This window comes from Leuresthes tenuis, unplaced genomic scaffold (genome assembly GCF_036924035.1).
Source record: "Leuresthes tenuis unplaced genomic scaffold, fLeuTen1.0.hap1 SCAF_17, whole genome shotgun sequence".
Lineage (NCBI taxonomy): Eukaryota > Metazoa > Chordata > Actinopteri > Atheriniformes > Atherinopsidae > Leuresthes > Leuresthes tenuis.
Genome location: NW_027325371.1, coordinates 29,743,034 through 29,770,581, shown reverse-complemented (window position 1 = coordinate 29,770,581; position 27,548 = coordinate 29,743,034). Strand labels below are relative to the sequence as shown.

General features: G+C 41.4%; 3 non-coding genes across 3 annotated transcripts; 1 reads left to right on the top strand and 2 right to left on the bottom strand.

Moving 5' to 3' along the window:
• The first annotated feature begins 5,362 nt into the window (after positions 1 to 5,362).
• On the top strand, positions 5,363 to 5,479 carry LOC140274322 (U5 spliceosomal RNA). The gene has a single exon (XR_011908286.1). It is a non-coding gene; the product is annotated as a U5 spliceosomal RNA (small nuclear RNA).
• Positions 5,480 to 8,744: 3,265 nt separating this feature from the next.
• On the bottom strand, positions 8,745 to 8,928 carry LOC140274090 (U2 spliceosomal RNA). The gene has a single exon (XR_011908082.1). It is a non-coding gene; the product is annotated as a U2 spliceosomal RNA (small nuclear RNA).
• A 309-nt stretch (positions 8,929 to 9,237) lies between these two features.
• On the bottom strand, positions 9,238 to 9,351 carry LOC140274173 (U5 spliceosomal RNA). The gene has a single exon (XR_011908150.1). It is a non-coding gene; the product is annotated as a U5 spliceosomal RNA (small nuclear RNA).
• Between the last annotated feature and the right edge of the window lie 18,197 nt (positions 9,352 to 27,548).

Sequence of the window (27,548 nt, the reverse complement as noted above, 5' to 3'; positions counted from 1 at the left end):
TGCAGAACACATGAAAATAAGCTTATTCTCGGATTCCTAAAACTTTTGATTTGCTCTTTCTTTTATTGCAAAGTACAACGTTGTTTTTTTGTTTAAATCTATCGAGGCATTGATAAATATGAAGGTAAAAGCCGTTTTAACATAGTTTGAGTGAAGGAATTAATTTTATAGATAAAATCCCAAATCATGCAGAACTCCTCAAAAGGGAGGTATGGCTTAATCACAAGTGTGGCTCTTTCTCATTCAGGGTAATATGAGGAAGTTTATGCTTGAAATATATGTAGAAATGGGTACATATGAAGGACAAAGCAGTGTTAACTTAGTTTGCGTGAAGAAATTCATTTTATACATAAAATCCGAAATCGTGCAGAACTCATGAAAATAAGCTTATTCTCGGATTCCTAAAACTTTTGATTTGCACTTTCTTTTACTGCAAAGTACAACGTTGTTTTTTGTTGAAATCTATCTAGACATTGATAAATACCAGCCGAAACTCTGCTGCCGCTTTTGATAATTTATGGTTGGGCATTCTTACCTTTTCTTACCCGCTTTTTACAAATTATGATCTTACATTCACACCTACTTGCAGTCGAACACCTTCTCATCCACTTATGATCATGTGCGGTTGGGCTTTCGCACCTTTTCTTACCCATTTTTCAGTAATTATGGGTGGACATTCAGACCTTCTTGCAGCCGAAAACCTCCGCTCCTCTTTTGATCATACATTGTCGGGCATTCACACCTTGTCTTACCCGCTTTTTACAAACTTTAGTTGGACATTCAAACCTTCTTGCAGCTGAACCACCTCCGCTCCCTGTTTTGATCATATATGGTCTGGCAATAGTACCTTTTCTTACCCGTTTGTGAGTAATTATGGCTGGACATTCACACCTTCTTGCAGCTGAACACCTCCTCTCCCGCTAATGATCATGTAAGGTTTGATATTCAAAAATTTTCCTTCATGTTTTAAAGCAATTATTAATGGACATTCACACCTACTTGCAGCCGAACACCACCTCTCCCGCTTTTGATGATGTATGGACCGGCATTCTTACCTATTCTAACACATTTTTCAGCAATTATGGTTGGAGAATCACACCTACTCACAGCCGAACAACTCCGCTACCGCATTTGATGGTGTATAGTCGGGATTTCTCACCCTTTCTCATCAGCTTTTTGCAAATTATGATCTGACATTCACACCTACTTGCAGTCGAACAGCTCTGCTCCCGCTTTTGATTATGTTTGGTTGGATATTCGAACCTTTTCTTAACTGCTTTTTACAAACTTTGGTTGGACGTTCACACCTTCTTGTAGCCGAACACATGCACTCCTGCTTTTGATGATGTATGGTTGGGCATTCGCACCTTTTTTTTACCCATTTTTCAGGTATTATGGGTGGACATTCACACCTTCTTGCAGCTGAACACCTCCTCTCCCACTTATGATCATGTGTGGTTTGATTTTCGAAAATTTTCTTTCATGTTTTCTAGCAATTATTGATGGACATTTAGACCTTCTTGCAGCTGAACACCACCTCTCCCGATTTTGATGATGTATGGACCGGCATTTTTACCTTTTCTAACACATTTTTCAGCAATTATGGTTGGAGATTCACAACTACTCACAGCCAAATAACTCCGCTACCGCATTTGATGGTGTATAGTTGGGCATTCTCACCCTTTCTCATCAGCTTTTTGCAAATTATGATCTGACATTCACACCTACTTCCAGTCGAACAGCTCTGCTCCCGCTTTTGATTATGTTTGGTTAGATATTTGAACCTTTTCTTAACTGCTTTTTACAAACTTTGGTCGGACGTTCACAATATCTTGCAGCCGAACACCTCCGCTTCCGCTTTTGATGGTGTATATTCGGGCATACGAACCTTTTCTTACCCGCTTTTTACAAACCAAGGTCGGACTTTCACACCTTCTCTTAGCTGAACAACTCCGCTCCCTCTTTTGATTGTGTACAGTCGGGTAATTTAACCTTTTCTTACCCGCTTTTTACCATCTATGGTCGGACATTCACACCGTCTTACAGCGGAACACCTCCGCTCCCTCTTTTGATGATGTATGGTTAGGCATTCGCACCTTTTCTTACCCATTTTTCAGTAATTATGGGTAGACATTCACACCTTCTTGCAGCTGAACACCTCCTCTCCCGCTTATGATCATATGCAGTTTGATATTCGAAAATTTTCTTTCATGTTTTCTAGCAATTATTGATGGACATTCAGACCGTCTTGCAGCTGAACACCTCCGCTCCCACTTTTGATGGTGTATAGTCGGGCTTTCGAGCCTTTTCTTCCCCGGTTTTTACAAATTATGGTTGGACATTCAGACCTTCTTGCAGCCGAAAACCTCCACTCCCTCTTTTGATCATACATTGTCGGGCATTCGCACCTTTTCTTACCCGCTTTTTACAAACCATGGTCGGACTTTCACACCTTTTAGTAGCCGAACAACTCCGCTCCTGCTATTGATTGTGTACAGTCGGGTATTTTAACCTTTTCTTACCCGCTTTTTACCAACTATGGTTGGACATTCACACCTTCTTACAGCAGAACACCTCCGCTCCCTGTTTTGATGATGTATGGTTTGACATTCGCACCTTCTCTCACCCGCCTTTTACTATGGTCGGCCATTCACAGCTTCCTATCCACCATACTTGTATGGTGGGATATTCACACCCACTTGCATCCGAAGACCTCCGCCCCACTTTTGTTGATATTTAGTCGGTCATTCGCACCTTACCCGCTTTTGGCAAACTATGGCCTTCTTGCAGCCAAACACCTCTGATCTCGCTTTTGATGATGTAAGGTTGGGCATTCAGACCTTGCTTCACCTGCTTTTCACCAAATATAGTCGGACATTCACACCCACTTGCATCCGAAGACCTCCGCCCCAAATTTTGTTGATATTTAGTCGGACATTCGCACCTTACCCGCTTTTGGCAAACTATGGCCTTCTTGCAGCCAAACACCTCTGATCTCGCTTTTGATGATGTAAGGTTGGGCATTCAGACCTTGCTTCACCTGCTTTTCACCAAATATAGTCGGACATTCACACCTTCTTGCAGCCGAACACTTCCGCTTTTAGTGTTCTATGAGGCATTCACATATTTTTTTTCACCGTATTTTATAGATTATGGTTGGAAATTCTCACCCACTCTCATCCGAAGACCTCTCCTCCCGCTTTTGTTAATATATAGTCGGGCATTCGAACCTTTTCTTACCCACTTTTTACAAATTATGGTCGAACATTCACTCCTACTTGCAGCTGAATACTTCCGCTCCACCTTTTAGGTATGTATGGTTGGCATTTGCACCTCTTTTTATACTGATTGCTGAAGATTAAGTTGTTCTTTCTCAAACTACAAATTTTTTTTAATTGTTGAAACTTGATTTGAAGTGGATAAATAAGGAGGACAAACAGTTTTAAGTCAGGCTGATAGAAGGAATTAATTTTATAGCAAAATCTGTATTTCGTCATATGTCGAGAGATGCTTATTGCTGAAGAAGTTCTTTCTCATTCTACAAAGTACAACGTTGTTTATCGTTGAAACTTGATTAGACATGAATACATATGAAGGACAAAGCAGTCTTAACTTGGTTTGAGTTAATGAATTCTTTTTATAGGAGAATCCGAATTCGTGCATAACTCATAAAATAGAGCTTATTTTCGGATTCCTGAAGAATGAGTCTGGTTCTTTCTCATAATACAAAGTTTGTTGTTTATTGTTGAAACTTCATCAGAAGTGAGGAAATAAATGAATGCCTATCAACAAATGTGGGATCTAAACTCTAGTGCTTCCTCTAAAATAATTTCCTTTCTCAATTTAGAAATGTGTGTGTGTAAGTCACAACACCCGTGACACCAAAACGGCTTTCTTTTCTCTACACTCTGCACTATGAGCACACACACCAAATCAGAAAGGCTTTTTTCTCTCTTTTCTACATTATGGACTGTGGGGACACAAAACCGCTCTCTCTTTTTTTTTTTTTATCGTGTGCCAGGGCGTTGTCTCACGTATTAGATTATGCTTAAGATACGAATGGGTTTATCAGTCACATCAGAATCCATACATACTGATCCTCCCGTAATAAAATGGTCGGATCTTATCAAACACACTTTGTTTCTTGTGACAATCAAGTCAGCGAAACAGCGTATACACTTCAAGACACTGAATAAAGTTTGCCACAAGAACTCATAAGTTTGGCAGTATTGCTCTGCCGTCAGCAATCATACACCCATTTTATTTCCGTGAGACATGTGCAAACACCTGTTCATCTACTGTTCTATCACTATGAATTAGTGATCTATTATCAATAAGGATACTTCTACAACTACTATCAAAGTATGTCCGGACTTCTTATGTTGTCAGTTGCTATATATGAATAAGTGGGTAGCTACTGACAAGCATTAAGCATGTCACACAGCCCAAACATATAACATTTCAGGACACACCACACAGTTAACAACCACAGTGAAGTGTCAAAGCCCAAATATGTAACATTCAACAGGACACTTACACAACACATTCAAATCAAACAGTCAGACAACATACAAGAACATATACCCCAGCCGGCATTGCTCCCTGCCTATTTTCTTACAGCACACTATGTGTGCGCACACCTTTATTCACAAACTCTTCAACTTATACTCTTTTACCGAAGCTGCTACAGCTCGATTGGCCGAATACCCTTTGATCCTATTTCGGTGAATTTGACATCTGCCTTACATATAACAGATTAGCGGTTTAGCAGTTTTAATTTAGTTTGAGTGAAGGAATTCATTTCATAGCAAAATCCGAAATCGTGAAGAACTCATGAAAGTAAGCTTATTCTCGGATTCCTGAAACTTTAGATTTGCTCTTTCTTTTACTGCAAAGTACAACGTTGTTTTTTTTGTTTAAATCTTTCTAGACATGGTAAATATTAAGGACAAAGCAGTTTTCACATAGTTTGAGTGAAGGAATTCATTTTATAGATGAAATCCCAAGAGTCTGCTGAGAAAAGAGAGTGAATGCGAAGTAGACTTTAACACGGCTATGGGAGCGAGCCGAGTGTGGGCTAACCGGGAGAATTGCTTGAAAGAAACGCGACACCGAATGAGCGATCAGAACAAAGCCTCAATATGGGATTCTCGTGGTGTTTTTGTTGCTGCCTTGTCTTTTGCACAGAGTAAAAGACAAGGCAGCCATCGAATAGGGCCCGATTGTTCCTAGTTGGTCAGCCGAGGAGCAAGGGGGGGGGGGGGGGGGGGGGGAGCAAGCGTCTCAACCAAGCAAAGCTCACCATGGGGAAGGTGGCTATGCCAACTAGCCTGATGCCCTGCTCCCGCAGTGACGGATAATCGTACTCTGGTTTCTCTTCATAACGTACAAGTCTTTCGCCTTTTACTAAAGATTTCTGTGGAGAGCAGCACTAATGAGTTGTTTCTATTTTTGGCAGGCTTTACCTTTGCATGTGAAGCCCTTTCTGTCTGTGCAAAAGAAATCTTCTTACTGTGCAGAGTGACTTCTCTGAGTAGAGTCGCCTTACTTGTTGCGACTGTGCCGATGTTCGAAGCTGGAGTGCAAAGTTGTTGCTTGAATGGTGCTTGCTGGAGCGTGCGGGAGTGCAAAGTTATACCATTTAAAAGGGCTGAAGAGTGCTCAGTGCAGCGGTTGGGCGACACTCTGGCCACCTTGAAAACCGAGGTTACATCCACTACCAGGGGCAGCCCAAGTTCTGCCGCAAGTGTGGTGAGCATGGGCACCTGGTTGAGGCTTGTACCAAGGTGTTATGTGGGAAGAGCAGAGAAATTGGGCAAACTTTTGGAGAGTGTCCAAATGGCAGGAAATGTAATCTCTGTGGAGAATTAAATCACCTCTTCAGAGATTGCCCTAAATCTTTTGCCAACAAATTAAAGACGGTAAAGCCACAGTCAAGCCAACAAAGAGAAAGGACCAAAGGTGGCAGTTGGTAAACAAAGTGAAGAGGTTGACCCAATAAATTCAAACTTCCCGCCAAAAGCTTGGATTGGAAGTGAGGAGCAAAAAGGGGAGGGGCCTGTAGAGGCCTCACCACTCAGTGTTGAAGTCTGTGAGAATTCACAGGCAGAGGGTGGAGCTACGCTAAATGAGGAGGAAGAGCAGACAGGTGAGTCTAGTGAAGATACTCACCTCCCCGAAGGTCAACAGCCGAAGAGGACGGCATCTGAGCCTCTGATTCCCCAGTGGTATCAGAGAAGAGGGGAAGGGTTAGGTCCCTTTCAGACAGTTCTTCAGTGGAAGAACCTAGAGTCTTCCCCTCCGACTCACCAAATGAGGTCTCCTTTTTAACTTCAGCTCTGCAATCAACCCCCAGGGACTCAAAGTTAAATGCAACATTGCGTCAGAGGCCAACACCGAGAGTCCGAAAAGGAAATATAGATCACCCTACTCACTTTTCACCTAAAGAAATGAAGGAAGAGCTAGTTTCCCAAGAAATAACCTGTGTGTAATTTGTTTTGATAACTTAGAAAAACGAAAATGACATACCTACTTTCCTTTATGCTTTTAATGGTTCTCACCTTCTCAACACTAAATGTGAGAAGTGTGAAATCAAAGACAAGAGCCCAGAGTATTTTATCCTTCTTAGACTCCATAAAATCAGATGTGTTTTTAATACAAGAATGTGGACTACCTTTTTTAAAAAACCATAGACAATGGGAGGAAATGTGGCCCCATTTATCGATATGGAGTGGCTCAAATCAAAATAAAAATGATGGTGTGGCCATTCTAATTAAAAATCTGCATGTTCTGGTGAAAGGTAGCACAGTGGTGAGAGACGGACGGGCACTTTTAGCACACTTGAATTTTATGGGGCAAGACTTTAACCTCTTAAATATTTATGGTTTCAATGGAAAAAATGAAAGGTATGACCTTTTAGAAGATATACAGCTTTACATGCTAGGGCAAGTACCTTTAGTTGTAGGAGGGGATTTTAACTGTATCTTGAGCAGGAAAGATAGAAAAAGAGCAGGGGTAGATTTTAAAGTGGATAAGACTTCGATTTTACTTCAGGGCATATGCAGGGATTTTAAGCTTACTGACTGTTTTAAAACCATGCATCCCAGAGAGGAGGGCTTCACCTGGTTTAGTCATGATGGCACCAGAGCCTCTCGCATTGATTATTTCTTTACTAGAGATTGCCCACCCACTGATGTTAGATTAACCCCTGTTTTCTTTTCAGACCACCTTATGCTCTCCTGCACCCTTTCACCCCCTTCTGGTGTGACGGTAGGAAGTGGTCTGTGGAAACTCAACTGTTCCCTGTTGGAGGATGAAATCATAGTCAGTCAGTACAGGGAATGTTATAAAGAGTGGCAGACCCTTCAAGACCTCTACGAAACACATGCACAATGGTGGGAAATGGTGAAGGAAACGACCCAGACTTTTTTAAACAGCAAGGTAAACGTAAAAAAAGGAAAGAGAATAGATGTATGATGGGACTACATAAACGCTTACAGCGCTACTTTAAACTAAATCAGTGTGGCATAGACTTTAAAGAAGAAATCAAAGATGTCAAAAAGGAAATGTCAGTTTTAGCAGAAATAAAGAGTAAAGGAATTTTTGTAAAAAGCAGGGAGCAGGAAATTGAGGAAGGTGAAAAAGAAAGAAAGTTATAAATAAAAAGGAGTGTATTCAAAATCTAAAAAGAGAAGATGGGTTTTTAACAAAATCCACACAAGAGATGATTGAAACTGTACATACCTTTTATAGTAACATGTACAAAGAGAAACCCGTGCACTTGGAAACATCGGCAGAAATCTTAAAACTCGTTGACAAAACCGTAAAAGAGAATGCACACTTGACACAGAATTTTACTGCTTTAGAGTTAAAAAAATGCCTAACAGGTTTTAAGAGAAGTCGAGCTCCGGGTTTAGACGGGCTTCCTGCAGAATTCTATCTGACCTATTGGGACCTTTTATCATCAGACATTTTAGATGTTTTTAAAGATTTTGAAAAACTCGACCGACTGCCTGACAGTTTTAGAGTGGGAATAGTGACTCTACTTTATAAAAAAAATGATAAGACTGACCTAAAGAATTGGAGGCCCATCACACTTTTAAACTTTGACTGTAAACATTTTAGCAAGGTTTTAGCGACACGGATGTCCTCTGTTTTAGAGGAGGTAATTCACCCAGACCAAGCTTGTGCCATCTCAGGGAGACAACTCACCGACAGCCTCGTACTGATTCGAGACATCATTGATTACGCTAGAGACAGAAACACCCGGCTTGTCATCTTAAATTTAGACTTTGAATTTAGACTTTGAAAAAGCATTTGATCGGGTCTCGCATCAATATCTCTTTCAGGTGTTGCAGCCATCGAAAAGGGCCGATTGTTCCTACTTGGTGAGCTTTGCTTGGTTGAGACGCTTGCCCCCCCCCCCCCCCCCCCCCCCTGCTCCTCGGCTGACCAAGTAGAAACAATCTATTCGATGGCTGCCTTGTCTTTTACTCTGTGCAAAAGACAAGGCAGCCACAAACACCACGGGAACACCGTATTGAGGCTTTGTTCTGACCACTCATTCGGTGTCGCGTTTCTTTCAAGCAATTCTCCCGGTTAGCCCGCACTCGGCTCGCTCCCAGAGCCGTGTTAAAGTCGACTTCGCATTCACTCTCTTTTCTCAGCAGATTAAAAGAAAGTTTCATCTTGGGCTCCCTGAAACTTCCATCCTGCACCGCTGTTTGCTTTTTCACAAGAGCAGAGGAGAGCGCACCGTTCCCAGCGGCACTGCAGTACCGGGTCGAGGCTTGGAGTGAACGGAGCAAGCTTCTTTTTCAACTCCTATTCTTAAAAATCCATTTAATATGTTGTCCTCGTATAGAGGACATATTAAACTGATAAGAACAGATACTACACTTGATCTTAGCCAAAAGGCCGAGAAGCGATAACTGTCCACTGTCTCAGGTGCGAGGGCCCTTGCTGGCACAATGCGCACTTGTAGCAGTGTTCTTTTTATGGCCATAGGTGGCCAGAGTGTCACGTTGCACCTCCGCCCACCCCGCTGCACTGAGCACTCTTCAGCCCTTTTAAATGGTATAACTTTGCACTCCCGCATGCTCCAGCAAGCACCATTCAAGCAACAACTTTGCACTCCAGCTTCGAACATCGGCACAGTCGCAACAAGTAAGGCGACTCTACTCAGAGAAGTCACTCTGCAAAGTAGCAAGATTTCTTTTGCACAGACAGAAAGGGCTTCACCCGCAAAGGTAAAGCCTGCCAATAATAGAAACAACTCATTAGTGCTGCTCTCCACGGAAGTCTTTAGTAAAAGGCGAAAGACTTGTATGTTATGAAGAGAAACCAGAGTACGATTATCCGTCACTGCGGGAGCAGGGCATCAGGCATGGTGAGCTTTGCTTGGTTGAGATGCTTGCCCCCCCCCCCCCCCCCCCCCCCCCCCCCCCCCCCGCTCCTCGGCTGACCAAGTAGGAACAATCGGGCCCTATTCGATGGCTGCCTTGTCTTTTACTCTATGCAAAAGACAAGGCAGCAACAAAAACACCACGAGAATCCCGTATTGAGGCTTTGTTCTGACCGCTCATTCAGTGTCGCGTTTCTTTCAAGCAATTCTCCCGGTTAGCCGACACTCGGCTCGCTCCCATAGCCGTGTTAAAGTCTACTTCGCATTCACTCTCTTTTCTCTGCAGACTCTTGGGATTTTATCTATAAAATGAATTCCTTCACTCAAACTATGTTAAAACTGCTTTGTCGTTCATATTTACCATGTCTAGAAAGATTCAAACAAAAAAAACAACGTTGTACTTTGCAGTAAAAGAAAGAGCAAATCTAAAGTTTCAGGAATCCGAGAATAAGCTTACTTTCATGAGTGCTTCACGATTTCGGATTTTGCTATAAAATGAATTCCTTCACTCAAACTAAATTAAAACTGCTAAACCGCTAATCTGTTACATGTAAGGCAGATGTCAAATTCACCGAAATAGGATCTAAGGGTATTCGGCCAATCGAGCTGTAGCAGCTTCGGTAAAAGAGTATAAGTTGAAGAGTTTGTGAATAAAGGTGTGCGCACACATAGTGAGCTGTAGGAAAATAGGCAGGGAGCAATGCCGGCTGGGGTATATGTTCTTGTATGTTGTCTGACTGTTTGATTTGAATGTGTTGTGTAAGTGTCCTGTTGAATGTTTGGGCTTTGACACTTCACTGTGGTTGTTAACTGTGTGGTGTGTCCTGAAATGTTATATGTTTGGGCTGTGTGACATGCTTAATGCTTGTCAGTAGCTACCCACTTATTCATATATAGCAACTGACAACATAAGAAGTCTGGACATACTTTGATAGTAGTTGTAGAAGTATCCTTATTGATAATAGATAAACTAATTCATAGTGATAGAACAGTAGATGAACAGGTGCCTGCATGTCTCACGAAAATAAAATGGGTGTATGATTGCTGACGGCAGAGCAATACTGCCAAACTTATGAGTGCTTGTGGCAAACTTGATTCAGTGTCTTGACGTGTATACGCTGTTTCGCTGACTTGATTGTCACAAGAAACAAAGTGTGTTTGATAAGATCCGACCATTTTATTACGGGAGGATCAGTATGTATGGATTCTGATGTGACTGATAAACCCATTCGTATCTTAAGCATAATCTAATACGTGAGACAACGCCCTGGCACACAATCAAAAAAAAAAAGAGAGAGCGGTTTTGTGTCCCCACAGTCCATAATGTAGAAAAGAGAGAAAAAAGCCTTTCTGATTTGGTGTGTGTGCTCATAGTGCAGAGTGTAGAGAAAAGAGAGAAAAGAAAGCCGTTTTGGTGTCATGGGTGTTGTGACTTACACACACACATTTCTGAATTGAGAAAAGAAATTATTTTAGAGGAAGCAGTAGAGTTTAGATCCCACATTTGTTGATAGGCATTCATTTATTTCTTCACTTCTGATGAAGTTTCAACAATAAACAACAAACTTTGTATTATGAGAAAGAACCAGACTCATTCTTCAGGAATCCGAAAATAAGCACGAATTCGGATTCTCCTATAAAACGAATTAATTAACTCAAACCAAGTTAAGACTGCTTTGTCCTTCATATTTATTCATGTCTAATCAAGTTTCAACGATAAACAACGTTGTACTTTGTAGAATGAGAAAGAACTTCTTCAGCAATAAGCATCTCTCGACATATGACGAAATACAGATTTTGCTATAAAATTAATTTCTTCTATCAGCGTGACTTAAAACTGTTTGTCCTCCTTATTTATCCACTTCAAATCAAGTTTCAACAATTAAAAAAAAATTGTAGTTTGAGAAAGAACAACTTAATCTTCAGCAATCAGTATAAAAAGAGGGTAACAAAAGGTGCAAATGCCAACCATACATCACTAAAAGGTGGAGCGGAAGTATTCAGCGTCAAGTAGGTGTGAATGTTCGACCAAAATTTGTAAAAAGTGGGTAAGAAAAGGTTCGAATGCCCGACTAAATATTAACAAAAGCGGGAGGAGAGGTCTTCGGATGAGAGTGGGTGAGAATTTCCTACCATACAAGTATGGTGGAGAGGAAGCTGTGATTGGCCGACAATAGTAAAAAGCAGGTGAGAAAAGGTGCGAATGTCAAAACATACATGATCAAAACAGGGAGCGGAGGTGTTTGGCTGCGACAAGGTGTGAATGTCTACTCATAATTAATGAAAAACGGGCAACAAGTAGGTTCGAATGCCCAACCATACATCATCAAAAGCAGGAGTGGATGTGTTCGGCTTCAAGAAGGTATGAATGTCTATCAATAATTGCTATAAAACATGAAAGAAAATTTTCGAATATCTAACCGCACATAATCGTAAGCGGGAGAGGAGGTGTTCCGCTGCAAGAAGGTGTGAATATCCACCCATAATTACTGAAAAATGGGTAAGAAAAGGTGCGAATGCCCAACCATACATCATCAAAAGCAGGAGTGGATGTGTTCGGCTACAAGAAGGTTTGAATGTCCGACCATAGTTTGTAAAAAGCGGGTAAGAACAGGTTTGTATGCCCGACTGTACACAATCAAAAGAGGGAGCGGAGTTGTTCAGCTACAAGAAGGTGTGAAAGTCCGACCATGGTTTGTAAAAAGCGGGTAAGAACAGGTTCGTATGCCCGAATATACACCATCAAATGCGGGAGCGGAGGTGTTCGGCTGTGAGTAGGTGTGAATCTCCAACCATAATTGCTGAAAAATGTGTTAGAAAAGGTAAGAATGCCGGTCCATACATCATCAAAAGCGGGAGAGGTGGTGTTCGGCTGCAAGTAGGTGTGAATGTCCAGCCATAATTACTCACAAATGGGTAAGAAAAGGTAGTCAGGGTTGTCAAATTATCGCGTTAATGGAGATTAATTAATTACAGTGATTTTTAGTGCGTTATATTTTTTAATCGCGTTAATCTAATTTTTAATCTCTAACTTTGCTGTTTCTGAATGCCAGTTGCCTTTTTTTAAAATCCGTTTTTATACGTTGGGCTTCTTGTACTTGGGTTGGAAATCAATGGTCTGTCACACCCTGAAGTGGACATTGATTGGCTGTCATTGTGTTTGGGATGGTTTGGGATAAGCTGATAGGCTCCCACTGTAGTTGGGCAAGGTGAGGAGACTTGAAAATGGAGGAGCATGTAAGAGTTGTCGGTTCAATGAATGGAATATTTACATTTCACAAACGCCTCGACGGCACCATTGATAAAGGTAGAGTGATCTGCGTTCTTTGTAAGAAGGAGTTTGCTTACCACTGAAGTAGCTCCAGTTTAGCCTACCACATCAACGCAAAGCACCCAGTCGCGAGTGTAGCCACAGCTAACGTTAGCAATTTAGCGATCTATAGCAAAGCTCTTCGCCAAACTAAACTCGAGGAGAACATCCCGCGTATGAGCAAGTCTGCGACCGACAGGCTGACGAATGTTCTTGCCAAGTGGATAGTGATGAACTGCAGGCCGATAAACATAGTGGAAGACGAGGGGTTAACAGAGGTGTTGCAAACTGCGTCCAATGACCCATCATACAAGCCACCGTGCAGGACTACAGTGACGACCAAAATCAGCAAGATGAACGACGGCGAAAAGAAAAACAAACTTGAGATTTTGGTGGAGGATTCGCCCAACTTTGTTGCTATAACCGGAGATCACTGGACCTCAGCTGGCAACCACAGCTATTTGGGGGTGACCGGACACTTTATTGATGGTGAGTGGAACCTCAACTCGTTTGCGCTGACCGTCATGAAAACAGAAACCAGGCACTTTGCTGATAAATGCGCCGAACAGTTCCTCAATGTGGCAAATGACTGGGGAATTGGAAATAAGATATCCACCATCGGTACAGATAGCGCAGCAAACATGCTGGCTGCTATGAGAGCCCTTCCATATGAGCACATCGCCTGCAATGCTCACATTCTCCAGAGGACCATCACAGTCTGCCTCGATGGCAGTGGGTTTGCTGGTGTACTAGCAAAGTGCCGCAAGATTGTTGGCCATTTCAAACAAAGCCCTGCAAGTACCACAGAACTTAACCAGCAACAAGTTGCACTTGGGAAAAAAAAGCGAGCAACTTATACAAGATGTACCAACCAGGTGGAATTCGACACTCGCAATGGTCTCAGGCCTCCTACGCAACCGAGAGGCTGTCCAGGCTACGTTGGACCAACAGAACAACCACAGATTGGTCATGCTAACCGAAGCTGAGTGGGGGAAACTGCAGAGGCTGGAGGTCCTGCTTGAACCATGCAGGTAAGCCCAAATAAACACCTGTCAATTTTAATGAAATAAACTACACATGTGTCATCCAAAAATGAATGAACATTAGGTAGTACTTCTCAGGGCAATTAAATTGGAAATTTAAATGTCCAGCGAAGTTTATTTTTCAAACTTATCCACCTCTACAGGTATGTGACACAAAGTGCAACATAAAGTGCTGCACAAAATAAAATAAATCTACCTGTCCATCTATGTATTCATTCATTCAGGTGTGGACCAGTCTGGAAAACATGCTCCAAGCAGCAGAGCCTAGAAGAGTAGCTACTCTCCAGCCCTCCACAGAGGATGATGAACCAGCTCAGAAGAAGAGGAGGAGCGCTCTTCTGCTGGGGTCTGACTCAGAAGAAGATGGAATGGAGTCCGGAGAGCTGCAGCGCTTCAGAGCAGGGCCCAGCATCAGTATTGATGACTGTCCCCTGCAGTGGTGGTATGCTCACTCAGGAGCCTATGAAAAGCTGTCAGTCGTGGCACGCAAGTACCTGGCCTCCCCGGCAACCTCCGTACCTTGTGAGAGACTGTTTAGCCTCGCAGGCCACATAGTACAAAAGAAAAGGGCAGCCTTGCTCCCAGAAAATGTGACCAAGCTGGTCTGTCTCAGCGACAGGCTGAAGAAGAAGAAATAAGAAGCATGAGGTCAGCATAGCTGCCATGTCATCTGTACCCCATTAGAAGTGATTGCTTGATGTTATTTCAGCACTTTATTTTGTGATGATGAACAATGTTATTTTTGATGTGCTAACAGCACTGTGATTGCTGGTTCTGTTTTATTTATTTTATATTATCTGAAGCAGAGGAAAAGCAACAAGTTCAGTGTCCAGTACTTCTATTGATCTGAAAAGTGTTGTTACTGTTTTTTGATGTGTTAACTTACAGCACTTTATATGGATCTGATGTTTTATTTTATTTTTATTTTCTAATTATTTGGAGATTGAAAAAAGGTCGAAACTAAAGGTTGCAGGCAGTGCTTGGGACTAGTCTCAAATACAGTGGAATGTAAATGGCTCGTACAGCATCTGTTCAAATCTGTTAAAAACAATAAATGACTTCATAAAGCTGCTTTTTTGTTATTTATCAATCTTTTGATTTGCTGCAATAACGTAATGAATTTAAATGGAAATACCTCAAGTTGAGGGCTTTTTTCAGCATTTCTTTTAGGTGAGATTAAAATAGATTAATTAGATCAATTAATTACAGATCATAATTAATTAATCTCTAATTTTTTTTAATCTCTTAACAACACTAAAGGTAGTATTGCCAGACCATACATCATCAAAACAGGGAGCGGAGGTGGTTAAGCTGCAAGAAGGTGTTAATGTCCAACTAAAGTTTGTAAAAAGCGGGTAAGAAAAGGTGCGAATGCCCGACAATGTATGATCAAAAGAGGGAGCGGAGGTTTTCGGCTGAAAGAAGGTCTGAATGTCCAACCATAATTTGTAAAAACCGGGGAAGAAAAGGCTCGAAAGCCCGACTATACACAATCAAAAGCTGGAGCGGAGGTGTTCAGCTGCAAGAAGGTCTGAATGTCCATCAATAATTGCTAGAAAACATGAAAGAGAATTTTCGAATATCAAACCGCACATGATAATAAGCGGGAGAGGAGGTGTTCAGCTGCAAGAAGGTGTGAATGTCCACCCATAATTACTGAAAAATGGGTAAGAAAAGGTGCGAATTCCCAACCATACATCATCAAATGCACGAGTGGATGTGTTCGGCTACAAGAAGGTTTGAATGTCCGACCATAGTTTGTAAAAAGCGGGTAAGAAAAGGTTCGAATGCCCAAACATACACCATCAAAAGAGGGAGCGGAGGTGTTCCGCTGTAAGAAGGTGTGAATGTCCAACCATAGTTGGTAAAAAGCGGGTAAGAAAAGGTTAAAATACCCGACTGTACACAATCAATAGCGGGAGCGGAGTTGTTCGGCTACTAAAAGGTGTGAAAGTCCGACCCTGGTTTTAAAAAGCGGGTAAGAAAAGGTTCGAATGCCCGAACATACACCATCAAAAGAGGTAGCGGAGGTGTTCCGCTGTAAGACGGTGTGAATGTCCGATCATAGTTGGTAAAAAGCGGGTAAGAAAAGGTTAAAATACCCGACTGTACACAATCAAAAGAGGGAGCGGAGTTGTTCATCTAAGAGAAGGTGTGAAAGTCCGACCATGGTTTGTAAAAAGCGGGTAAGAAAAGGTTCGTATGCCCGAATATACACTATCAAAACCGGAAGCGTAGGTGTTCGGCTGCAAGAAGGTGTGAACGTCCGACCAAAGTTTGTGAAAAAGCAGTTAAGAAAAGGTTCGAATATCTAACCAAACACAATCAAAAGCGGGAGCAGAGCTGTGCGACTGCAAGTAGGTGTGAATGTCAGAGAATAATTTGCAAAAAGCTGATGAGAAAGGGTGAGAAATCCCGACTATACACCATCAAATGCGGTAGCGGAGTTGTTCGGCTGTGAGTAGGTGTGATTCTCCAACCATAATTGCTGAAAAATGTGTTAGAAAAGGTAAGAATAACGGTCCATACATCATCAAAAGCGGGAGAGGTGGTGTTCGGCTGCAAGTAGGTGTGAATGTCCATCAATAATTGCTTTAAAACATGAAAGAAAATTTTCGAATATCAAACCTTACATGATCATTAGCGGGAGAGGAGGTGTTCAGCTGCAAGAAGGTGTGAATATCCACCCATAATTATTGAAAAATGGGTAGGAAAAGATGCGAATGTCCAACCATAAATCATCAAAAGCAGGAGTGGAGTTGTTCAGCTACAAGAAGGTATGAAAGTCCAACCATGGTTTGTAAAAAGCGGGTAAGAGAAGGTTCGAATACCCGAATATATACCATCAAAAGCGGAAGCGGAGGCGTTCGGCTGCAAGAAGGTGTGAACGTCCGACCAAAGTTTGAAAAAAGCAGTTAAGAAAAGGTTTGAATATCCAACCGAACATAATCAAAAGCGGGAGCAGAGCTGTTCGACTGCAAGTAGGTGTGAATGTCAGATCATAATTGCTGAAAAATGTGATAGAAAAGACTAGAATGCCGGACAATACATCATCAAAAGCGGGAGAGGTGGTTTTTCGGCTGCAAGTAGGTGTGAATGTCCAGCCATAATCACTCACAAACGGGGGAAGAAAAGGTAGTATTTCCAGACCACACATGATCAAAACAGGGAATGGAGGTGGTTCAGCTGCAAGGTGTGAATGTCTGACTAAAGTTTGTAAAAACCGTGTAAGACAAGGGGCGAATGCCCGACAATGTATGATCAAAAGAGGGAGCGGAGGTTTTCGGCTGCAAGGTCTGAATGTCCAACCACAATTTGTAAAAATCGGGGAAGAAAAGGCTCGAAAGCCCGACTATACACCATCAAAAGCGGGAGCAGAGGTGTTCAGGTGCAATAAGGTCTGAATATCCGACCAAAAATTAATGAAAAATGGGTAAGAAAAGGTGCAAATGCCAAATAATACATCATCAAAAGCAGGAGCGGATGTGTTCGGCTACAAGAAGGTTTGAATGTCCAACCATAGTAAGTAATAGTCGGGTAAGAAAAGGCTCGAATGCCCGACTATATACGATCAAAAGCGGAAGCGGAGGTGTTTGGCTGCAAGACGGTGTGAACGTCCGACCAAAGTTTGTAAAAAGCAGTTAAGAAAATGTTCGAATATCCAACCAAACATAATCAAAAGCGGGAGCAGAGCTGTTCGACTGCAAGTAGGTGTGAATGTCAGAGAATAATTTGCAAAAAGCTGTTGAGAAAGGGTGAGAATGCCCGACTATACACTATCAAATGTGGGAGCGGAGTTGTTCGGCTGTGAGTAGGTGTGAATCTCCGACCATAATTGCTGAAAAATGTGTTAGAAAAGGTAAGAATGCCGGACCATATATCACCAAAAGCGGGAGAGGTTGTGTTCGGCTGCAAGTAGGTCTGAATGTCCACCCATAATTACTGAAAAATGGGTAAGAAAAGGTGCGAAAGCCCAACCGCACATGACCATAAGTGGATGAGAAGGTGTTCGACTGCAAGTAGGTGTGAATGTAAGATCATAATTTGTAAAAAGCGGGTAAGAAAAGGTAAGAATGCCCAACCATAAATTATCAAAAGCGGCAGCAGAGTTTCGACTGGTATTTATCAATGTCTAGATAGATTTCAACAAAAAACAACGTTGTACTTTGCAGTAAAAGAAAGTGCAAATCAAAAGTTTTAGGAATCCGAGAATAAGCTTATTTTCATGAGTTCTGCACGATTTCGGATTTTATGTATAAAATGAATTCCTTCACGCAAACTAAGTTAACACTGCTTTGTCCTTCATATGTACCCATTTCTACATATATTTCAAGCATAAACTTCCTCATACTACCCTGAATGAGAAAGAGCCACACTTGTGATTAAGCCATACGCCCCTTTTGAGGAGTTCTGCATGGTTTGGGATTTTATCTATAAAATTAATTCCTTCACTCAAACTATGTTAAAACGGCTTTTACCTTCATATTTATCAATGTCTCGATAGATTTAAACAAAAAAACAACATTGAACTTTGCAATAAAAGAAAGAGCAAATCAAAAGTTTTAGGAATCCGAGAATAAGCTTATTTTCATGAGTTCTGCACGATTTCGGATTTTATGTATAAAATGAATTCATTCACTCAAACCAAGTTAAAACTGCCTTTTCCTTCATATTTATCAATGTCTAGATCGACTTCAACAAAGAACAACATTGTATTTTGCAGTAGAAGAAAGAGCAAAACTGAAGGATCAGGAATCCGAGAATAAGCTTCTTTTCATACGTTCTGCATGATTTGGGATTTTATGTATAAAATGAATTCCTTCACTCAAACTAAGTTAACACTGCTTTGTCCTTCATATGTACCCATTTCTACATATATTTCAAGCATAAACTTCCTCATACTACCCTGAATGAGAAAGAGCCACACTTGTGATTAAGCCATACGCCCCTTTTGAGGAGTTCTGCATGATTTGGGATTTTATCTATAAAATCAATTCCTTCACTCAAACTATGTTAAAACGGCTTTTACCTTCATATTTATCAATGTCTCGATAGATTTAAACAAAAAAAACAACGTTGTACTTTGCAGTAAAAGAAAGAGCCAATCAAAAGTTTTAGGAATCCGAGAATAAGCTTATTTTCATGAGTTCTGCACGATTTCGGATTTTATGTATAAAATGAATTCATTCACTCAAACCAAGTTAAAACTGCTTTTTCATTCATATTTATCAATGTCTAGATCGACTTCAACAAAGAACAACATTGTATTTTGCAGTAGAAGAAAGAGCAAAACTGAAGGATCAGGAATCCGAGAATAAGCTTATTTTCTTGAACTGCTTTGTCCTTCGTATTTATCAATGTGTAGATGGATTTGAACTTCTTCTACTGCAAAGTCCAATGTTTTTCTTTGTTGAAGTCGATCTAGACATTGATGAATATGGAAGGACAAAGCAGTTTTAACTTGGTTTGAGCAAAGCAATTCATTTTATAGCAAAATCCGAAATCGTGCAGAACTCATGAAAGCAGGCTTATACTCGGATTCCTGAAACTTCAGATTTGCTCTTTCTTTTACTGCAAAGTACAACGTTGTTTTTTTTTTTAAATCTTTCTAGACATGGTAAATATGAAGGACAAATCAGTTTTAACATAGTTTGAGTGAAGTAATGCATTTTATAAGCAAAATCCCAAATCATGCAAAACTCACGAAAAGCTTTTTCTCGCTTTTCACTGCTTTTTACAAACTTTGGTCGGACGTTCACACCTTCTTGCAGCCGAACACCACCTCTCCCGCTTTTGATGATGTATGGTCCAGTATTCTTACCTTTTCTAACACATTTTTCAGCAATTATGGTCGGACATTCACACCTACTCACAGCTGGACACCTCCGCTCCCGCTTTTGATCATACAATGTCGGGACATCGCTCCTTGTCTTACCAGCTTTTTACAAACTTTAGTCGAACATTCACACCTTCTTGCAGCTGAACACCTCCGCTCCCGCTTTTGATGATGTATAGTCGGGCTTTCGAGCCTTTTCTTACCCGGTTTTTACAAATTATGGTTGGACATTCAGACCTTGCAGCCGAACACCTCCGCTCTCTCTTTTGATCATACATTGTCGGGCATTCGCACCTTGTCTTACCCGCTTTTTACAAACTATAGTCAGACATTCACACCTTGCAGCTGAACCTCCGCTCCCTGTTTTGATCATGTATGGTCTGGCAATACTACCTTTTCTTCCCCCGTTTGTGAGTAATTATGGCTGGACATTCACACCTACTTGCAGTCGAACAGCTCTGCTCCCGCTTTTGATTATGTTTGGTTGGATATTCGAACCTTTTCTTAACTGCTTTTTACAAACCATGGTCGTACTTTCACACCTTCTTGTAGCCGAACAACTCCGCTCCCGCTATTGATTTTGTACAGTCGGGTATTTTAACCTTTTCTTACCCGCTTTTTACCAACTATTGTCGGACATTCACACCGTCTTACAGCGGAACACCTCCGCTCCCGCTTTTTATGGTGTATAGTCGGGCATTTGAACCTTTTCTTACCCGCTATTTACAAACTATGGTAGGACATTCAAACTTTCGTGTATCCGAAAACCTCCGCTCTCTCTTTTGATCATACATTGTCGGACATTCGCACCTTTTCTTACCGGCTTTTTACAAACCATGGTTGGACTTTCACACCTTCTTGTAGCCGAACACATCCGCTCCCGCTATTGATTGTGTACAGTCGGGTATATTAACCTTTTCTTACCCGCTTTTTACCAAGTATGGTTGGACATTCACACCTTCGTACAGCGGAACACCTCTGCTCCCTCTTTTGATGGTGTATGTTCGGACATTCAAACCTTTTCTTACCCGCTTTTTCCAAACTATGGTCGGCTATTCACAGCTTCCTCTCCACCCACCATACTTGTATGGTAGGATATTCACACCCACTTGCATCCGAAGACCTCCGCCCCAAATTTTGTTGATATTTAGTCGGACATTCGCACCTTACCCGCTTTTGGCAAACTATGGCCTTCTTGCAGCCAAACAACTCTGATCTTGCTTTTGATGATGTAAGGTAGGGCATTCAGACCTTGCTTCACCTGCTTTTCACCTAATATAGTCGGACATTCACACCTTCTTGCAGCCGAACCCTTCCGCTCCACCTTTTAGTGTTCTATCACACCTTTTTTTTCACCGCATTTTATACATTATGGTTGGAAATTTTCAACCACTCTCATCCGAAGACCTCTCCTCCCGCTTTTGTTAATATATTTGAACTTTAGTTTGACATTCAAACCTTCTTGCAGCTGAAACACCTTTGCTCCCTGTTTTGATCATATATGGTCTGGCTACTACCTTTTCTTACCCGTTTGTGAGTAATTATGGCTGGACATTCACACCTACTTGCAGTCGAACACAACCTCTCTCGCTTTTGATGATGTATGGACCGGCATTTTTACCTTTTCTAACACATTTTTCAGCAATTATGGTCGGAGATTCACACCTACTCACAGCCGAACAACTCCGCTCCCGCATTTGATGGTGTATAGTCGGGCATTCTCACCCTTTCTCATCAGCTTTTTACAAATTATGATCTGACATTCACACCTGCTTTTGATAATGTATTGTTAGGCATTCGCACCTTTTTTTTTACCCATTTTTCATGAATTATGGGTGGACATTCACACCTTCTTGCAGCCGAACACCTCCTCTCCCGCTTATGATCATGTGCGGTTTGATATTCGAAAATTTACTTTCTTGTTTTAAAGCAATTATTGATGGACATTCAAACTTTCTTTTTGATGGTGTATAGTCGGGCTTTCGAGCCTTTTCTTACCGGTTTTTACAAACCATGGTCGGACTTTCACACCTTCTTGTAGCCGAACAACTCCGCTCCCGCTATTGATTGTGTACAGTCGGGTATTTTAACCTTTTCTTACCCGCTTTTTACCAACTATGGTCGGACATTCACACCGTCTTACAGCGGAACACCTCTGCTCCCGCTTTTGATGGTGTATAGTCGGGCATTCGAACCTTTTCTTACCCGCTTTTTACAAACTATGGTGGGACATTCAAACCTTCTTGTATCCGAAAACCTCCGCTCTCTCTTTTGATCATACATTGTCGGACATTCGCACCTTTTCTTACCCGCTTTTTACAAACCATGGTCGGACTTTCACATCTTCTTGTAGCCGAACACATCCGCTCCCGCTATTGATTGTGTACAGTCGGGTATTTTAACCTTTTCTTACCCGCTTTTTACAAACCATTGTTGGACTTTCACACCTTCTTGCAGCCGAACACCACCTCTCCCGCTTTTGATGATGTATTGTCCAGTATTCTTACCTTTTCTAACACATTCTTCAGCAATTATGGTCGGACATTCACACCTACTCAGAGCCGAACACCTCCGCTCCCGCATTTGATGGTGTATAGTCGGGCATTCTCACCCTTTCTCATCAGCTTTTTACAAATTATGATCTGACATTCACACCTGCTTTTGATAATGTATTGTTAGGCATTCGCACCTTTTTTTTTACCCATTTTTCATGAATTATGGGTGGACATTCACACCTTCTTGCAGCCGAACACCTCCTCTCCCGCTTATGATCATGTGCGGTTTGATATTCGAAAATTTACTTTCTTGTTTTAAAGCAATTATTGATGGACATTCAAACCTTCTTTTTGATGGTGTATAGTCGGGCTTTCGAGCCTTTTCTTCCCGGTTTTTACAAACCATAGTCGGACTTTCACACCTTCTTGTAGCCGAACAACTCCGCTCCCGCTATTGATTGTGTACAGTCGGGTATTTTAACCTTTTCTTACCCGCTTTTTACCAACTATGGTCGGACATTCACACCTTCTTACAGCGGAACACCTCCGCTCCCTCTTTTGATGGTGTATAGTCGGGCATTCGAACCTTTTCTTACCCGCTTTTTACAAACTATGGTGGGACATTCAAACCTTCTTGTATCCGAAAACCTCCGCTCTCTCTTTTGATCATACATTGTCGGACATTCGCACCTTTTCTTACCCACAGGTGCGAATGCCTAACCATACATCATCAAAAGAGGGAGCGGAGGTGTTCCGCTGTAAGACGGTGTGAATGTCCGACCATAGATGGTAAAAAGCGGGTAAGAAAAGGTTAAATTACCCGACTGTACACAATCAAAAGAGGGAACGGAGTTGTTCAGCTAAGAGAAGGTGTGAAAGTCCGACCTTGGTTTGTAAAAAGCGGGTAAGAAAAGGTTCGTATGCCCGACTATACACCATCAAAAGCGGAAGCGGAGGTGTTCGGCTGCAAGATATTGTGAACGTCCGACCAAAGTTTGTAAAAAGCAGTTAAGAAAAGGTTCGAATATCTAACCATACATAATCAAAAGCGGGAGCAGAGCTGTTCGACTGCAAGTAGGTGTGAATGTCAGATCATAATTTGCAAAAAGCTGATGAGAAAGGGTGAGAATGCCCGACTATACACCATCAAATGCGGGAGCGGAGTTGTTCGGCTGTGAGTAGGTGTGAATCTCCGACCATAATTGCTGAAAAATGTGTTAGAAAAGACTAGAATGCCGGACCATATATCATCAAAAGCGGGAGAGGTTGTGTTCGGCTGCAAGAAGGTGTGAATGTCCAGCCATAATTACTCACAAACGGGTAAGAAAAGGTACTATTGCCAGACCATATAAGATCAAAACAGGGAGCGGAGGTGGTTCAGCTGCAAGAAGGTTTGAATGTCCGACTAAAGTTTGTAAAAAGCGGGTAAGTCAAGGTGTGAATGCCCGACAATGTATGATCAAAAGAGGAGCGGAGGTTTTCGGCTGCAAGAAGGTCTGAATGTCCACCCATAATTACTGAAAAATGGGTAAGAAAAGGTGCAAAAGCCCAACCGCACATGAGAAGGTGTTCGACTTCAAGTAGGTGTGAATGTAAGTTCATAATTTGTAAAAAGCGGGTAAGAAAAGGTAAGAATGCCCAACCATAAATTATCAAAAGCGGCAGCAGAGTTTCGGCTGGTATTTATCAATGTCTAGATAGATTTCAACAAAAAACAACGTTGTACTTTGCAGTAAAAGAAAGTGCAAATCAAAAGTTTTAGGAATCCGAGAATAAGCTTATTTTCATGAGTTCTGCACGATTTCGGATTTTATGTATAAAATGAATTTCTTCACGCAAACTAAGTTAACACTGCTTTGTCCTTCATATGTACCCATTTCTACATATATTTCAAGCATAAACTTCCTCATATTACCCTGAATGAGAAAGAGCCACACTTGTGATTAAGCCATACCTCCCTTTTGAGGAGTTCCGCATGATTTGGGATTTTATCTATAAAATTAATTCCTTCACTCAAACTATGTTAAAACGGCTTTTACCTTCATATTTATCAATGTCTCGATAGATTTAAACAAAAAACAACGTTGTACTTTGCAATAAAAGAAAGAGCAAATCGAAAGTTTTAGGAATCCGAGAAAAAGCTTATTTTCATGAGTTCTGCACGATTTCGGATTTTATGTATAAAATGAATTCATTCACTCAAACCAAGTTAAAACTGCTTTTTCCTTCATATTTATCAATGTCTAGATCGACTTCAACAAAGAACAACATTGTATTTTGCAGTAGAAGAAAGAGCAAAACTGAAGGATCAGGAATCCGAGAATAAGCTTCTTTTCATACGTTCTGCATGATTTGGGATTTTATGTATAAAATGAATTCCTTCACTCAAACTAAGTTAACACTGCTTTGTATTTCATATGTACCCATTTCTACATATATTTCAAGCATAAACTTCCTCATACTACCCTGAATGAGAAAGAACCACACTTGTGATTAAGCCATACGCCCCTTTTGAGGAGTTCTGCATGATTTGGGATTTTATCTATAAAATCAATTCCTTCACTCAAACTATGTTAAAACGGCTTTTACCTTCATATTTGTCAATGTCTCGATAGATTTAAACAAAAAAACAACGTTGTACTTTGCAGTAAAAGAAAGAGCCAATCAAAAGTTTTAGGAATCCGAGAATAAGCTTATTTTCATGAGTTCTGCACGATTTCGGATTTTATGTATAAAATGAATTCATTCACTCAAACCAAGTTAAAACTGCTTTTTCCTTCATGTTTATCAATGTCTAGATCGACTTCAACAAAGAACAACATTGTATTTTGCAGTAGAAGAAAGAGCAACACTGAAGGATCAGGAATCCGAGAATAAGCTTATTTTCTTATGGGCAAGTGGGAACTGCTTTGTCCTTCATATTTATCAATGTGTAGATGGATTTCAACTTCTTCTACTGCAAAGTCCAATGTTTTTCTTTGTTGAAGTCGATCTAGACATTGATGAATATGGAAGGACAAAGCAGTTTTAACTTGGTTTGAGCAAAGCAATTCATTTTATAGCAAAATCCAAAATCGTGCAGAACTCATGAAAGCAGGCTTATACTCGGATTCCTGAAACTTTAGATTTGCTCTTTCTTTTACTGCAAAGTACAACGTTGTTTTTTTGTTTAAATCTTTCTAGACATGGTAAATATGAAGGACAAATCAGTTTTAACATAGTTTGAGTGAAGTAATGCATTTTATAAGCAAAATCCCAAATCATGCAGAACTCACGAAATGCTTTTTCTCGCTTTTCACTGCTTTTTACAAACTTTGGTCGGACGTTCACACCTTCTTGCATCCGCTTCCACCTCCGCTTCCGCTTTTGATGATGTATATTCGGGCATTCGAACCTTTTTTTACCCGCTTTTTACAAACCATTGTCGGACTTTCACACCTTCTTGCAGCCGAACACCAACTCTCCCGCTTTTGATGATGTATGGTCCAGTATTCTTACCTTTTCTAACACATTTTTCAGCAATTCACACCTACTCACAGCTGGACACCTCCGCTCCCGCTTTTGATCATACAATGTCGGGACATCGCTCCTTGTCTTACCAGCTTTTTACAAACTTTAGTCGAACATTCACACCTTCTTGCAGCTGAACACCTCCGCTCCCGCTTTTGATGATGTATAGTCGGGCTTTCGAGCCTTTTCTTACCCGGTTTTTACAAATTATGGTTGGACATTCAGACCTTGCAGCCGAACACCTCCGCTCTCTCTTTTGATCATACATTGTTGGGCATTCGCACCTTGTCTTACCCGCTTTTTACAAACTATAGTCAGACATTCACACCTTGCAGCTGAACCTCCGCTCCCTGTTTTGATCATGTATGGTCTGGCAATACTACCTTTTCGTCCCCCGTTTGTGAGTAATTATGGCTGGACATTCACACCTACTTGTAGCCGAACAACTCCGCTCCCGCTATTGATTGTGTACAGTCGGGTATTTTAACCTTTTCTTACCCGCTTTTTACCAACTATGGTCGGACATTCACACCGTCTTACAGCGGAACACCTCCGCTCCCGCTTTTTATGGTGTATAGTCGGGCATTCGAACCTTTTCTTACCCACTTTTTACCAACTATGGTCGGACATTCACACCGTCTTACAGCGGAACACCTCCGCTCCCGCTTTTTATGGTGTATAGTCGGGCATTCGAACCTTTTCTTACCCACTTTTTACCAACTATGGTCGGACATTCACACCGTCTTACAGCGGAACACCTCCGCTCCCGCTTTTTATGGTGTATAGTCGGGCATTCGAACCTTTTCTTACCCGCTATTTACAAACTATGGTAGGACATTCAAACCTTCGTGTATCCGAAAACCTCCGCTCTCTCTTTTGATCATACATTGTCGGACATTCGCACCTTTTCTTACCCGCTTTTTACAAACCATGGTTGGACTGTCACACCTTCTTGTAGCCGAACACATCCGCTCCCGCTATTGATTGTGTACAGTCGGGTATTTTAACCTTTTCTTACCCGCTTTTTACCAAGTATGGTCGGACATTCACACCTTCGTACAGCGGAACACCTCCGCTCCCTCTTTTGATGGTGTATGTTCGGGCATTCAAACCTTTTCTTACCCGCTTTTTCCAAACTATGGTCGGCTATTCACAGCTTCCTCTCCACCATACTTGTATGGTGGGATATTCACACCCACTTGCATCCGAAAACCTCCGCCCCAAATTTTGTTGATATTTAGTCGGACATTCGCACCTTACCCGCTTTTGGCAAACTATGGCCTTCTTGCAGCCAAACAACTCTGATCTTGCTTTTGATGATGTAAGGTTGGGCATTCAGACCTTGCTTCACCTGCTTTTCACCAAATATAGTCGGACATTCACACCTTCTTGCAGCCGAACACTTCCGCTCCACCTTTTAGTGTTCTATCACACCTTTTTTTTCACCGCATTTTATACATTATGGTTTGAAATTTTCAACCACTTTCATCCAAAGACCTCTCCTCCCACTTTTGTTAATATATTTGAACTTTAGTTTGACATTCAAACCTTCTTGCAGCTGAACCACCTCCGCTCCCTGTTTTGATCATATATGGTCTGGCAATACTACCTTTTCTTACCCGTTTGTGAGAAATTATGGCTGGACATTCACACCTACTTGCAGCCGAACACAACCTCTCTCGCTTTTGATGATGTATGGACCGGCATTTTTACCTTTTCTAACACATTTTTCAGCAATTATGGTCGGAGATTCACACCTACTCACAGCCGAACAACTCCGCTCCGGCATTTGATGATGTATAGTCGGGCATTCTCACCCTTTCTCATCAGCTTTTTGCAAATTATGATCATTCACACCTACTTGCAGTCGAACAGCTCTGCTCCCGCTTTTGATTATGTTTGGTTGGATATTCAAACCTTTTCTTAACTTCTTTTTACATATTTTGGTTGG